The sequence below is a fragment of the Gopherus evgoodei genome, chromosome 1, assembly GCF_007399415.2.
Source record: "Gopherus evgoodei ecotype Sinaloan lineage chromosome 1, rGopEvg1_v1.p, whole genome shotgun sequence".
Classification (NCBI taxonomy): domain Eukaryota; kingdom Metazoa; phylum Chordata; order Testudines; family Testudinidae; genus Gopherus; species Gopherus evgoodei.
Window position 1 is genome coordinate 216,116,764 of NC_044322.1, and position 16,457 is coordinate 216,133,220.

General features: G+C 45.0%; 1 protein-coding gene across 1 annotated transcript in view; it reads left to right on the plus strand.

The window, feature by feature from the left end:
- The first annotated feature begins 1,208 nt into the window (after positions 1-1,208).
- Positions 1,209-16,457, plus strand: part of CD4 (CD4 molecule) — a 36,981-nt gene continuing 21,732 nt past the window's right edge. The window contains exon 1 of the mRNA XM_030552773.1: positions 1,209-1,436. The gene's annotated coding sequence lies outside the window, so the exon portion shown is untranslated. The remainder of the gene's footprint in view (positions 1,437-16,457) is intronic.

Below are 16,457 nucleotides of genomic sequence, written 5' to 3' on the forward strand. Positions count from 1 at the left end.
CACTTGGTTTCCGCTCTGTTGGCTGAGGCTGAGATTCAGAGAAAGAGACCAACAGAGTGTGGGTGGGAAACCACAAAAGCCCCCTCCTCCCCCCGAGGGGAAATTGCTGAAATTCAGCAGCAGCAGCAGAGACTCTTATCTACCTTAGCATCCTGAGGGCATTGATACATGCAGTGTATCCCTCTTCTCCTTGCTCACCCCTAATCCCAGCTGTGCCCTCTAGAGATTTACCTCCCCTCTCACTCATGATCCTCTTCTGCCTGCTCACCCCTAATCCCAAACCTTTAGGCCTAGTAATCAAAAATAATTTCCATCTGACAGCTGTTCAGTACCTATTTGAAATGGGTTTGTGGTTTCTCAGCCCAGTTCCTAGCTGATAGGACAGGAACTGTGCCTACCAACAGAATGGGCAGTAATTGGTTTCCTCTTCAGCAGCATCACAAGTGAAGCCAAAGAGGCTAAGATTTTGTCAAAGGTATTTTTAGTAAAAGTCACGGGCAGGATATGGGCAGTAAACAAAAAATCATGGAAGCCCAATCCCCGCTGCCCAGGGCTGAAACCCGAGCCCCACCGGCCAGGGCTGACAGCTCAATCCCCGCTGCCCAGGGCTGAAGCCCGAGCCCCACCGGCCAGGGCTGACAGCTCAATCCCCGCTGCATAGAACTGGAGTCACAGAGGACATGTAAAGTGACAGAATCTGTGACCAACTTGGAACCTTATGAATGGGCCATGAAGTGTCCTCAGCCACTAGGATTTCCTGTGTCTGGGTGGGGGCACATTGGCAGGGGACAGTTCATTGGGGAATTGCTGCAGAAGGCTTGCCCTGCCGCTGCCCAGGCTGTACTCACTTGCGGGGGGTGGGGGGAGACAGGGTTTGCATAGATCAGGAACAGCGGTTGTGATTATTAACCCCAATTTAACCTGGACATATTCCAAATCTACAAACCCACAGAGAATCCCCTGGGCCTGCTACCACACAACCCCATAAATGCACACGCACCCTGAAACCATGCAAGTTTCCACTCATTGACCTTTCAAAGCCCCTGCCCAGTCATGGCATCTTATACATGCGTGTACAGCTAGCAGGCCCTCGCAGCTTTCCATAGTCGCTTCTGCATAAGACAAGCACTGTATTCAATAACCCCCTTCTATAGTCAACTTTTCCCTTGATATCGAGAATTGTGTTGAAATGCTTATGGGAAATCACCATTCAAAGAAGAAGGAAGTGCATGGACCCTGACCAGACCTTGAACCGTCATCAAGCCCTTGTTGGAACTGTTGAACGAGAGGAGGAGCCAGAAAGGCCAACATCTGAGCAGCTTTCTGAAAATCATCATTTTTCTCTGCTGTGTCAGTTGTTGTTTCTCTGAGATCATGTACACCTGGTGACAAACACAGCACACAAGAGAGGCAGAGAGAAAGAGCAAGAAAAAGTGGTAAGGAAAATATTTTACTAAATATTGATCATTCTTTCTTTCAGGGTGACCAGAACAAGGAAATCTATTTTTTGTACTTTTCTTATTTTTTGGCCCATTTTATTGATAACATTCTACTATCCCAAAGAGCATGCCGTACTGGCCAGGGAGAAGTGCTGCTTTTGCTGCTTTTATGGTCTATTTTCTAAGCTGACAAAAGCGTTTAGAACTGAACTGTTGCTGACACCCATCTTTGCCGTGCTCGCCAAAAAATATTTTCTCCTGAAAAAACTGCCCAGGCTCTGAGGTAGTGACACAGAAGCTGCCCAAGATCTCAGCTGGCACAAAGCATGGTGTTACTGCAGCCAGGATCTACAATGGAGTCATTCGTTCATTAGAAGTTTTCTCTTTCCCTTTCTGTTCTTTTCCCTTTGTATTTATACATGTCTTTGCTTTGATTTTCACCCTGTTTTTTCACTGGATCCATCTCTCTTTACTCTATTTATGTTTCTAGAACTTTCTTTTTATATAGCTTTCGAGTTCATTTTATTTTTCCGGTTTTGTTAGGACAGCTCTCACAGTAGTACAATATCTCTCCCTCTTTCCACTCCTTTTTTCACCCGAGGTTTCTGCTGTTCCTCTGCTCCCTTTCTGTCTCTCTCTCCAAAGTAGCATGAATATCTGAATCTAACTTTTGACACAACACTGTCCACATAGATTCAGAATTAGGTTGGATGGGATTGTGGGTCACTAAGAGATGGCCTGAGAAATTTGGTTATGTAAAACAGCAGAAAGAAAAAGAAAGAAAGAAAGAAAGAAAGAAAGACCACATTGGGTCAGAGCAATGGTCCATCTAAACCAGTATCCTGTCTCTGATGGTGACCCATTGCCAGATATTTCAGAGGGAATGAACAGAACAGGGAAATCATCAAGTGATCTATCCCCCACTGTCCACTCTCAGCTTCTGCCAGTTGGAGGGTTAAGGACACCCAGGGCATGGAGGAAAAGAAAAAAAGCAAAAGATGAAGACATAGTGAGAGAGGGAGGGAGAGATACACACTCAACCCATATTGACCAAGATGTCTAGTAAAACCCAGATACACTGGGAGGTCCCAAGATGAGCCCTCTACAAGACCCTGACATTGACTTTCCCCTCACTCATGATAGTATACCTGAACTCTTTTCCATACTGCCGTGGGCAGTAAGGGCAGAATGTGTGTGGTTGGAGGGTGGGGGGGAAGGGGCAGTGGTTCTCCCTGTTACCAGCCACCTGTTGCCATCATCCCCAACCACCCTCCAAGGAGTAGAATTTTATCATCAGATCAAAGTGCAGGACAATGAGATGGCAGCTTCCGGCCAGATGCCTGTGTGTGCATGTGTTGTATGTCCGTGTCATAAATTTTAAGGCCAGAAGGCACCATTGTGATCATCTAGTCTGTCCGCCTGTATTATACAGGCCATAGAGGGTCTCAGTGATTCTACAACAAGTCCAATAACTTATGGTTGAGCTAAATCAGGTCTTTTGGAATGATACCCAGTCTTCATTTAAAATGCCTAAGTAATGGGAAATTTACCACATCCTCTGATAAATTGTTCCACTGTTAAAAACTTAGATTTTATGTCCAGCTTGAATTTTTCTCACTTGAGCTTCCACCCACTGGGTCTTGTTAAGCCTTTGTTTGCTACAAAGAAGGTGGTTGTAGATTGCCTCTTCGATAAGCTAAATAGATCGAGCTCCTTATGTCTTTCACTGTAAGGCAGATTTTTCAGACCTTAAATAATTTTATGTGGCTCTTTTCTGCACACTCTCCAATTTTTCAACATCCTTTTAGAAATATGGACATGAGCACTGGATGCCATATTTCAGTATCAGTCTCACCATTGCCATATACACAGGTGGAATCACCTCCCCCCTGCTTCTACAGGCTATTCTCTTCTTTACGCATCCAAAAATCCCTTTAGCCCTTTTTGCAACAGCATCACGCTGGGCTGTCATGTTCATAAATGCCGAAATCCCAGAAAATGTCAAATGGAAATGGCCTTGTGCACTGGCCACAGCTAGTATGTTTCTTAGATCTTTTTTAGAACATCAGTCTCTTTATTACTGTAGGTATCATAGCTGTCTGTCTAATAATCCATCTGTCTCTACCATGCACTCCTCACTGTGGGACTGGATGGCCAGGTCTGTCGCTGGAGAGCACTTCACAAGGGCAATATCCGATTACTTGCTCTGGCTTCAAAAATCTTCAGCTCAGTATTCATAGTTTGCAAGTGGGCAGGAATGTAAACTGGGGCTGGGGGATTGTTTAGGGAGCCAAGGAGGGATAAAATTCAGGAGAAAGGACTGAGTCTGAGCCAAGAGAAAGTCACACAAGAGCCAACCCCAGGCTGAAGTGTTTGTGAACCTGGGGAGCCATGTCTCCAAAGGAAGGGCCTAGACTCCAATACTCAGGACACTGGAGGTTAGAAGCCCTAGAGAACTAATGGGGGGAGCAGAGGTGGGACAGGCTCTTGGCCCCAAGTGGGTAAAGAGATGGGATTTGGAGGGGCTTCTCCAGCTCAGATTTCATGGACTTTTTATAGCTGCAATTTGATGTATGTTTTTAAATTATTTGGAGGGAATTTGGCACTGACCCAAGGGACTTATTTAGCATCCCTTCTGTGTAACCCCAGCCTGCCAAAGGCAGAGAGAGCTCCCCCTGCCATACATGCATGCACAGCACCCTTCAGCAGTATACCTGACCCTCTCCTGAGGAATCCCATCTCTGGCTGAGTGGGAGCTTCAGTCTCCATAGCCTGCTCAGTCCTGGCCATGAGGACATTCAAGTCAGAGCAACTCCGTGTGGTAACAACTCATCTCAGTGGTGGAGTGGCAATCAGAGGCATCGTGGTGGGAGATCAAAGCAGGGTCAGCACCTGTAGCTTATGTCTGTGTGAGAAGTGGGCCTCAGGCCCACAGATAATGGGGGCATGCTGAAAGTGCCTGAATCCTGTCTCTCTGTGTTCTCTGGCTCTGTCAGACTCCTTCGTCCTGCTCTTCCTCTTACACTGCCCTTGCCCATTGTTACAGTCGTACAAATTTGTTGCTTTTATGATGGAAACAAAGTTTCAAAGCATTTATCATTTAATATCAAAGCTTCTTCCTGGCCTGCTCAGTTTAAAGCCTGGTCTACATGAGGAAATTAGGTCAAGCTCAGAAAAATCCACATCCCTGAGTAACACGGTAAATCTGTAGACAGCACTAGGTCATTGGGAAAATTCTCCTGTTGACCCAGCTATTGCCTCTCAGGAAGGTGAATTTTCTACGCAGGTAGAAGAAGCCCTCCTATTGGCATGGGTCATTTTTTCATTGTAGCACTACACTGGCGCAGCTGCAGCTGTGCTGCTGCAATGTTTGAAGTGTAGACAAGCCCCTACTGTAGCTTTCTAGATCATTTGAGAGAGATAACAAGAGATTAATCTGATGAAGGAGCTAAACATTCTGAGCCCCAAATTCAACTCAAACTGAGGTGAAGTTTAGAAACAAGAAGTTGTAGGATGCTTCGGATTCTGTTCTGGGACAAAATAGCCAAGAGCGGGGGAAACTCAGTGTTTGGGGTGGAAATCTTTCTGCAGAGGACTGGTGATCTGCGCCATCTCTTAAGAAGCAAGCTGCCTCCAGATCAAAAACACAGCCACAAGCAAGAGCGAGAACAAAACAAGGAAACCACACAGCCTGAAAGAAAGAGGAACACACGCACACACACATATGCACATACAGATGTCTTGTTTGCACTAGGGACCTTTTCTAATGATTTCCCATTGTTACTAACTCCAGTGCTAGCTGTGCTGGGAACCCTAGACTTATGGGCCACCATCTGCCATTACCATTTGCAGTGCCATGTCATCAAACCTTCTTGAGAGCCAGTTTAAGGGACATGGTGCTGATCTAATCAACAGCTGCTGGAGCAGACAGCTGTCTATACTGGGGCACCTAAGGGTACTATCCCAGTCAAGGCTGGAGAGAGTGAGAAAAGCTCCCAGACCAGAGCTGGTGGCAGACATTGTTTGGCATCTGTTGACACATTTCATGGCCTCTTTTCTCCACTGATTGTTCCTTGGCAGCATTTGACCTGCTCTGTGAGCTATGGAAACTAACATAGCCAGATGTTTTGGGGGATGGGAGGAAAAGGGAACTCAGTGCTGGGGGAGGAAGCAGCTTGGCAGCCCCTAGAGAGTAACTCCTGTAACTCTAGAGGGTGTATAGCCCAGGCAGAAGCAGAGCAAACTCCATCTGACACAAACACACACCTGCCCACTGTGCTTCACCCTGCCCTGATGAGCTCCTGCGGGGATTCCAGTCTCCTGACCTGTGCAGTCCATGGTTTCTCTGCTGAGGCTGCCATCAAGTGGCCAGTTAGACCCAACACTGCTCATAGAATCATAAGATTGGAAGGGATCTCGAGAGGTCATCTACTCCAGACCCCTGAACTCATGGCAGGACTCAGTGTTATCTAGACCATCCCTGACAGGTATTTGTCTAACCTGCTCTTAAAAATCTCCAATGATGGAGATTCCACAACCTCCCTAGGCAATTTATTCCAGTGCTTAACCACCCTTGCTGCAATCTAAGCCCATTGCTTCTTGTCCTGTCCTCAGGACAATTTACCTCCCCCCTCCTTGTAACAACATTTTATGTACTTGAAAACTCTTATCATGTCCCCCCATCCAGTCTTCTCTTCTCCAGACTAAACAAACCCAGTTTTTTCAATCTTCCCTCGTAGGTCACGTTTTCTAGACCTTTAATCATTTTTGTTGCTCTTTGGACTTTCTCCAGTTTGTTCACGTTTCCTGAAACGGCTCCCAGAACGGGACATAATACTCCATAATACTCCAGCTGAGGCCTAATGTTTGCTTTTTTTGCAACAGTGTTATACTGTTGACTCATATTTAGCTTGTGATCCACTGTAACCTCCAGATTCCTTTCCGCAGTACTACTTCCTAGGCCAGTGGTCCCCAGTGCAGTGCCCGCGGGCACCATGGCGCCTGCTGGGATATCTATGTTCGCCCGCGTACTGGCCGGCGGACAGGCATCTGCCGAAATGCTGCCGAAAAGTGGCGTCATCAAGAGGCGTCGCTGCTGAAATGCCGCTGGTTTTTGGTGGCATTTCAGCAGCGACTCTTCTTGATGACACTATTTAGGCAGGGATGCGTCTTGACGTTGCCATTTCTTGGTGGATGCTTGTCCACCAGCCATGGTCCTCGGTGGCACGTCGTCCAGTGCCCACCACCTGGAAAAGGTTGGGGACCACTGTCCTAGGCAGTCATTTCCCATTTTGCATGTGTGCAACTGATTGTTCCTTTCTAAATGGAGCACTTTGCATTTGTCCTTATTGAATTTCATCTTATTTACTTCAGACCATTTCTCCAGTTTGTCCAGATCATTTTGAATTTTAATCCGATCCTCCAAAGCACTTGCAACCCTTCCCTGCTTGGTATCATCTGCAAACTTTATAAGTGTACTCTCTATGCCATTATCTAAATCACTGATGAAGATATTGAACAGAACCGGATCCAAGACCAGTCCCTGTAGGACCCACTTGATATGTCCTTCCAGCTTGACTGTGAACCACTGCTAAATGGTCTTTGGAAATGGTTTCCAATCAGTTATGCCCCAACCTTATAGTAGCTCCATCTAGGTTGTATTTCCCTAGTTTGTTTATGAGAAGGCCATGCAAGACAGTATTAAAAGTCTTACTAAAGTCAAGATATACCACATCTACTGCTTTCCCCCTATGATAAAATAATGAGGGCACCTGTCCTATAGGAATGGGCCTGTTACACACAATTTATTTAATAAATGTCACCCATTCCAATCCAGCCCCTAGCTGTGGGTGACTGGCTGGCTAGCTCAGGAGGATCAGGCCTGGTACATAGTGCCTTGTACCGCTCAACACTGGTTCCAGTCCAACCCAGGATGACAGTGAATGAAAGTTATTCCCTTGATTGTGAAGCCCCTTCAGTGGGCACATTTGGAATGAGTTTTGGGGGCAAGGTTCTCTCTAATTCCCAGTGGGACAAGTGTCCTCATCTGAAAAATCAGCTGAGGAATTGGCACTGAGTAGTTTACAGCTGGCACAGAGGCAAAGGACTGAATGGGCCTCAAAGACTGAACTCCCTACTGCCCGCGGGAGGGAGATTCCAGAGGAAAATCAGGAACACTCAATGGGGGGGCTGGAAATTCAACCTTAATTGTATGGGTAGGGCTGCTGATCCACCCCTTCATCAGTACTGGATATACCGCAACTAGACTTTGACTTTATTTCCTGGTGAACCTGAGAGTGAATCATCTGTGCCACTCAGTGACAAAAAAAATAATATATAACAAATGGACGAAAGAGGAATTTGATAGTAATTAATATAAATCAGCAGTTAGAAATTGTAGAAAATTGATAAGGGAAGCAAAGGGACACAAGGCAAACTCTATGGCTGACAGTGTTAAGGATAATAAGAAGAAGATTTTCAAAATATTAGGACAAAAAGAATCATGACAATCATACTGGTCTGTTACTAGATGGAAATGATACAATTATCAATAATAATGCAGAAAGGGCATATATGTTCAATAAATATTTTTGTTCTATATTTGAGGAAAAATAGATTATATAGTCTCATCCTATGGTGATGATAATACTCTTTCCTCTCCATTACTATCTCTGGACAATGTTAAATAGAAACTACTAAAGTCAGACATTTTTAGCTCCAGATAATTTGCATCCAGTTAAAAGAGCTGGTGAAGAGCTTGCTGGACCGTTAATGTAGATTTTTCCATAAATCTTGGTGCACTGGGGAAGTTCCAGAAGACTGGAAGAAAATTAATGGTGTGCCAAGTTTTAAAAAGGGTAAATAAGATGACCCAGATAATAATAGGCCTGTCAGCCTTACATGGCTAATATAAGACTTGAATAATTAAGAATTAAAAGAGGTAATGTAATTAATGCACCTCAACATATGTTTATGGAAAATGGATCCTATCAAACTAACTTGCTATATTTTTATGAGATTACAAGTTTGGGTGATAAAGGTAATAGTGCAGGCATAATATTCTTAGATTTTTGTAAGGCATTTGACTTGGTACCACGCGACATTTTGATTAAAAAACCAGAATGATATAAAATTACATGGCGTGCATTAAATGGATTTAAAACTGGCTGATAGGTCTCAAAATGTCATTTTAAATGGGGAATCATCACTGAGTAAGTGTGTTACCAGGGGGTTCTGCATGGATTGGTTCTTTGCCAGATGCTATTTAATATTTTTATCAATTACCTGGAAGAAAACAAAAAATCATCACTGATAAAGGTTGCAGATGACATAAAAATTGGGGAAATGGTAAACAATGAAGAGGACAGGTCACTGATTCATAGTGGTGAACTGGGTGCAAGCTAACACTAGGCATTTTACTATGGCTAAATGTAAATGCATACATCTTGGAACAAAGAATATAGGCCTCACTTATGCTATCCTGGGAATCAGTGTCTCTGAAAAAGATTTGGTGCATAATCAGCTGAACATGAACTCCCAGTGTGACTCTGTGACCAAAAGAGCCATCCTGGGATGTGTAAACAGAGGGCTCTCGAGTATGAGCAGAGAGGTCATTTTATCTCTACATTTGGCACTCATGTGACCACTGCTGTAATATTTTGTCCAGTTCTGGTGCCTATAATTCAAAAAGGATGTTACTAAATTGGAGAAGTTCAGAGAAGAGGCATGAGAATGATTTATGGATTAGAAATCATGCCTTGTAGTGACAGATTCAAAGAGCTCAATCTGTTTAATTTAACAAAGAGAAGGTTAAGGGGTGATCTGATATCAGTCTGTAAGTATGTGCATAGGAAAATATTTAATAATAGGCTTTTCAGTCTAGCAGACAAAAATATAACATGATTCAGGGGTTGGAAGTTGAAGTTAGACAAATTCAGACAGGAAATAAGGCATAAATTGTACCAGTATAGGGTTACTAGCTATTGAAACAGTTTACCAAGAGTCACGGTGAATTTTCCATCACTGACAATTTTAAATTAAGATTGGGTGTTTTGCTAAAAGCTATGCTCTTGGAATTATTCTGGAGAAGTTTTATGGCCTATATTCTACAAGAGATTAGTCTAAATGATCACAATGGTCCCTTCTGGCCTTGAAATTTGTGAATCTATGAAAAAAATTACATATAAATGGACAGAGACTGCCAGCTCCTCAGGGCCAGCTCCAGGCACCAGCTCAGCAAGCAGGTGCTTGGGGCAGCCAAGGGGAAGGGGCAGCAGGTCGGGATCTTCAGCAGCAATTTGGCAGCGGGTCCCTCGGTTCCTCTCGGAGGGAAGGACCTGCTGCCGAATTGCCTCTGAAGAAGAAAGCAGCATGGTGGAGCTGCCGCTGATCACAATCGCGGCTTTTTTTTTTTTCTGCAGCTTGGGGCGGCAAAAACCCTGAGGCCAGCCCTGCAGCTCCTTGTGACTCGGTGCTCCTGTGGCAGCCCTCACTGGAAATACCAAGGTCAAAGTGGGCTGCAAAAGGGAGAGCAAATATTCCCAAGACTGATGAGTAACACTGAAGTTAAACTCCCCAACCAATCACAAACTGTGATTCTGATCCCCCACATTGATTATCAAGAAGCTGAAAAAAGAAATCACACAGCCCCCTTCATTGCATTCCATTTCTCTGGCTCCCAATCAGCACCCACGTCCAGTAAGGTGAGGAGTTATTTAAAAAACTTGGCTCACTATACGTTAGTCTGAACCCCAAAGGGCCAGACACACTGCCAGGTCAATATTAGGTTGGATATTACCCAAATACCATGCTGCCAGCCAACCCTTTAGCATCCAAAACTAAAGGTTTATTATAAAGGAAACAGAAAGAACAAGAAGATAGTTTTTAAATGGTAAAGCAATCACATACATACAGAGACTGTCAAAGTCCATAGTAATATTGGTGAGTTTGCGGGCTTAAAAGTCCCTCTGGAGTACATCCACAGCTTGGATGGGTCATTCAGTTCTTTGTTCAGAGCTTCAGTTTGTAGATAAGTCACTCCAGAGGTAAGAAGCAGGATTGAAGACAAAATGGAGATGATGCAGCTGCCTTTTGTAGTCTTTTGCTATGTGGCTTGTACTTTCTGTGTCCTAAAAACAAGTTTCACAGCACTTGGCATGGAAGCCTTTGCATTCTTTGTCCACAAACATACCACATGCCTTGATGACTTAGAAGGTGTCTTCCCTGGCTCCTTTCAATGGTTCATTGTACAGTTGATGGCCCTTGATGGGCCATCAAACAGGCTAGGCAGCGCTGATGCCAATCTGTTGGGTGGGGGGTACAACCCAGAAACACAGCACAGGTTTGGAAATACAGATATACCTACATATCCATAGTTTATTATACAAACATATAAACAAGATTATCATATTTGGCAAAATGTAACTTTTTTGCAGATATCTCACCCAGCATATCTGGTCAGATTCCTTGCAATTTTATTATATTGGTGTCAACAATATCAAAAGTATCCCACATATTCCATACAGTGTCACGCTACTCAGTGAGGGTCATTTACTACAGATGCAGCCTTGGGCCTCATCAGTAACAGACTGGGGGGAAACAGGCCTATCTCAGGCCTGGTCTACACCTAAAACTTAGGTTGATCTAGCTACATTGCGCAGAGCTCTGAAAAGTTTTACACCCTGTACAGTGTAGTTAGGTTGCCCAAACCTCCAACACAGGTAGGACAACAGAAGAAGTATTCTGTCAACCGAGCTACTGCCTCTTGGAGAGGTGGATGTATGACAGTGACAGAAAACCTCCTTCTGTCACTGTAGTAGGTGTCTACACTACAGTGGCGTAGCTGCAGATGTGCTGCTCTAGTGCTTAGTGTAGAACAGGTGTAGGCAACCTATGACACATGATTTTCAGTGGCACTCACACTGCCTGGGTCCTGGCCACCAGTCTGGGGTCTCTACATTTTAATTTAATTATAAATGAAGCTTCTTAAACATTTTAAAATCTTATTTATTTTACATACAAACAAAAACAAACAAACAAACAACCATACAACCATAGTTTAGTTATATATTATAGACTTATAGAAAGAGACCTTCTAAAAATGTTAAAATGTATTACTGGCACGTGAAACCGTAAATTAGAGTGAATAAATTAAGACTTAGCATACCACTTCTGAAAGGTTGGCAACCCCTAGTGTAGACACTACAGCGATGGGAGGAGTTCTTCAGTCACTGCAGTAAATCCACCTCCCCAAGAGGCAATATCTAGATTGGTGGAAGAATTCTTTTGGTAACGTAATGTTGTCTACACAAGGATTTAGGCTGTCTATACTTGCAGAGTTTTTGCGCTGTCAGTTTCAACATTGATAGTAAACTGGCGAAAGAAAAGCATTAGTTTGAGTACTCACTTACTTCCACAGGCGTTAGAGGGTGTTTACATTTGCAGCACTTCCATGATGGATGAGATCAGTGCACTGAGGGCAGCTAGCCCACATGGCAGCTCTCTCCATTTTGATGATGGGTCTTGTGAGAAGGAGTGTGTGTGATCGCAGGGCATCCTGGGTCCCTGCACAGCCTCCTCCCCTCCAAACACTGATCAGCTCCAGAAGCTCATCTTTTCTCCAAGCAGGGGGTCCTTTTTCCCTGGAGCAGGCGTTGTCACCTGGCCAGATGATAAGTAAGCACTTGCCAGGAAAATAGGAAGGGGAGTTTCAAAGTTCCCAGGGTTTTACAGGGGGAGGGGTGGATGTCTGTTTACCTGGCATCAGAGCAGCAGAGCTGCTAGGCAGAGTGGTCACTTAGGCACTGTGGGATATCCTCAGGAGGCTAAAAGCTCTGTAAATAGGAAGAATGTGTCTTCACTTGAACATCACCGCAAAAGCATCCTTGGTAAGAGCTGTACCCCTCTCATGGAGGTGTTTTTTTTTTTGTGTGTGCGATGAAACTTCTGAATTTCACTGCAAAAAGTCATTGGCAAGTGCAGACACTCCCACAATTTTTGCCCAAAAAAGAGACCTTTTCCACTTTAAATGGCAAGGGTAGACAGGCCCTTACTTTGACTTAACTCTAAGTTGCTCAGGGGTGTTGATTTTTCACCCCCCTGAGTGATGTAACTGAGTCGATCAACTTTTCTAGTATAGACCAGCCATGAGAGGAGACTTGACTATAGTGTATAATTACCTTCATGAGGAGAAAATGCCAGATACTAAATAGCTTTTTAATCTAGCAGAGACAGCCAGAACAAGAACCAATGCTTGCAATGTACATCTAAGCAAATTCAAATTAGAAATAATGTATAGGTTGGAACAAACTACCCAGGGAGTGGTGGATTCTCCTTCTCTTGATGTTTTCAGATCAAGGTTGGATGCCTTTCTGGAAGATAGACTTTAGCCAACCACAAGTTACAGGGTCCAATACAGGGATAATGGTGAAATGTAAAGACCTGTGATGTACAGGAGGTCGGACTAGATGATGTAATGATCCCTTCTGGCCTTAAAAATCTGTGAAAAAACAGCTCTTATTGTTCCCACCTCCTCTGCTTCTGCATTGAGCAGCTCTTGGCACATACTATATCTTCCATAGTAAAAAAAATTATACCTTTCCCTCCTTCGTGCCTCATGGAGCCTCCACAGGTCTACGCAGACACAGGTTTTACTGATCACTGGAATCACAGCAGTATGCCACACACGTCAGTTCAATAATACATTCTGTTACGCCATTCTCACCATCCTGTTCAGTTCTGCCTTCGCTTTCAGAAGCAGCAGGATTGTCCCCCTCCAGCACAGAGTACACTCTCAGTAGAATAGCCACTGGTTCCCCTCTAAAAGGCCACCTTTGCCAACTCCTGTCCTATATTCCTCTATGCTATTTATAAGGTTAATTTTAATGGCTCTGCTTGGTCAAGGAAGTTACTTGGGTGTTGCCATTAATGAGAGGCATGTCAAACACATACTCTTTGCTTCTGTAGCTAGTATTGGCTTTGAACTGACCCAGACAATGTATTTATCCCATGGGCTATTGAACACCACTATGGGCTTCTCCAGTGTAGGGCAAGGATTCTTCTCCTTAAAGTCACCTTTGATCCTGAATCAATTTTAGATTAAACCAGAGGCTTTCACATCTTGAAACTAACACTCCATGTCTGTTCACAAAGGCTGACTTGGGAGGCAGATCTGAGGAAATAAGCAGCACTCACCCTTACCAGATTCCTTTGCTTCAGCAAACATACTCCTAGTGCAGTTTTTTTTTTACATTTTCTGCACATGTTTCCACTGGTTGGACAGACCTAATCTGGCCTGTGTTCTCTCTTGCCACACTTGCCATTTTTGTTTCCCACAACTATGCTCTTTGGAGGCATAATTTTATGATGCTTCTCTTTTCACCGCGGGAACTTCCCCTTGGTTACTTCTTCTATCAAACTCTGATTGCTTTCTTGCGAAGCGTCTTTCATTTTCTCTAGCACAAACTGCTGGTGTGACTGTTGCACCTCCTGTTCCGGACATCAATTGTTATTTTCTGGAAAGTCCCTTCTTTTGAGTTCCAGCTATTAGATGATCTCTTGTATGGTCTGCCTTATTGATACCAAAGTCGCAATCCTCTGCTAGTTCAGATAGGACCCTTATACAAAAAAAGTCCACACTTTCTTCAGGCCTCCACACCTTCCAGTATAAGAATCCCTATTTGTGTATGACACCCCTTTTGGAATTAATACTCAGCTCATTTTCTTTGAATAATGTAAATTGCTATTCTCACCCTCTTCCTTTGTGAAAGCAAATGATTTCCAAGCATTTTCAGCAGCAAAGAGTCCTGTGGCACCTTATAGACTAACAAACGTATTAGAGCATGAGCTTTCGTGGGTGAATGACAACTTCACCCACGAAAACTCATGCTCCAGTACGTCTGTTAGTCTATAAGGTACCACAGGATTCTTTGCCGCTTTTACAGATCCAGACTAACATGGCTACCCCACTCCACAGTGCATCAATTAATGAGCTGACCTGTGGTGCCCCACTTTCTGTGAAGTGCTCCTTCTACTCAGGCTACTTCATGTACTTGGCAAACTAAAAGTCTTTGACGCAGGTTGAACTTTGGCATTTAGTTTTCCTCTTATTTATGTTGATTCACAGCCAGACTGCTTTTGATGTCACTGCATGTGCCAATGGTAAAGAATCACAGAAAAAGTTGCTTTCATCTAACACTGAACAAGGAACTTTATCTGAATAAAGAAAGTAATATTGCTTCTAAGGCCCAGTCTGCACTAGAAAATTAAGTTGGCATAACTACATCACTCAGGGGTATAAAAAATCCACATCCCTGAGTGGCATAGTTAAGCTGACTTAAGTCCTTGAATAGACAGTGCTAGGTCAACAGAAGAATTCTTCTATCAACCTAGCTACTGCCTCTTGTGGAGATGGATTACCTACACTGACAAAAGAACACCTCCCATTGGAGTAAGCAGTGTCTACACTGAAGTACTAAAGTGGTGCAACTGTGCCGCTGTCACTGCCAGGTTACAATGGCGCCATTGCTCAGAAGGGGCCCTGACCAGCTCTGCTTGCACTGTGCCCTGAGATCAGCTTCTTGCCCCCTTGCCCTGCTCACCACTTGCTCCTCTCAGCCTGCTGCTGGCCAGCCAAGGGCGCCTCTCCACCCCCAGGCCCCACCTGCCAGCTTCTCTCTGCCTCCTGGCTGGACCCCAGTGAACCTCAGGCTCTGGGCAGTCTCTGCTTCCTACCACCTGTGGTGCCCCACCTGTCCCCCTGGAGCTGAGCCTCCTGGGACTGGTGCAGAAGCCTGGCCCATCTCAGCCAGATGTGTGGGGGGAATGACAGTGTGGAGGACTTGGCTGGGCCCCTTCAGGCAAGTGGGTCCTGAGGGAGCCTGGCCGGGGCAGGCCCTGGTCTGGCTGATCACACCACTCCTGAGGGGCTGGAACAATTCCCTGCCCCGGGACCAGCCCTGGCTGCACTGCCAGCTCAGCCAGGCAGACACAGTTGCCTCCCAGAGGGCTGGTGAATGTGGCCAGGAGGCAGGGTGTGAGGGAGTGGGTCTCTGGGGTGCCTAAGGGGGAGTGCTGGGCTGTGAGTGGGCGGAGATGAACTTTGTGTGTTGGGGCACTAGAGCGGGGGTTTCTGTGTGGGGTACTGGGCAGTTGTGGTAGGGCTTTGGGCAGGGAGGCACAAGGCACAGGTAATCAGGGGGGTGTTCTGGTGTTGGGTGAGTTGGCGGGTGCATGTGTGGTGTGGTCTGGTCCCACCCCTGAGGGAAGAGGCATGCTGGCTTCTTCATAGGGCCGGGTGAGCCATTGTGTGTCTGGCAACTGCCAGTTTATAAATAGTGCCCTCACACTGGGCTGGGTGAAAAGGGGCCACTCCTGCCATGCCATGCCCTAGCCAGCCCTCTGCCCCACGCCATGCTCCATTGCCTCCATGGGAGCCCACAAATATGTTTGGCTCTGGGCCCACAAAAGGTTAATCCAGCCCTGGCCGCTGTAGCTTTTTAAGCTTAACGTCTCCTAAAGCTAATCCAGGGGTAGGCAACCTATGGCACGCGTGCAGAAAGCAGCACACAAGCTGATTTTCAGTGGCACTCACATTGCCCGGGTCCCGGCCACTGGGCTCTGCATTTTAATTTAATTTTAAATGAAGCTTCTTAAACATTTTAAAAACCTTATTTACTTTACATACAGCAATAGTTTAGTTATATATTATAGACTTATAGAAAGAGACCTTCTAAAAACGTTCAAATGTATTACTAGCACCCGAAACCTTAAATTAGAGTGAATAAATGAAGACTCAGCACACCGCTTCTGAAAGGTTGCCGACCCCTGAGCTAATCTGTCCTCCTGTGTCTGTCTCTCTCCTATCTGCACTCCCAGGCTTCTGCCTCAGACCTTCCCCACCCCTCCTGCTACAGAAATAAAGAAGCAGAAAACATATGAGCTGCATAAGGAGGCCTGAGATAGGAGAGCTCCTGGGACTTAACAGTGTCGCCAATTTTCATGACTTTATTATGAGTCTCA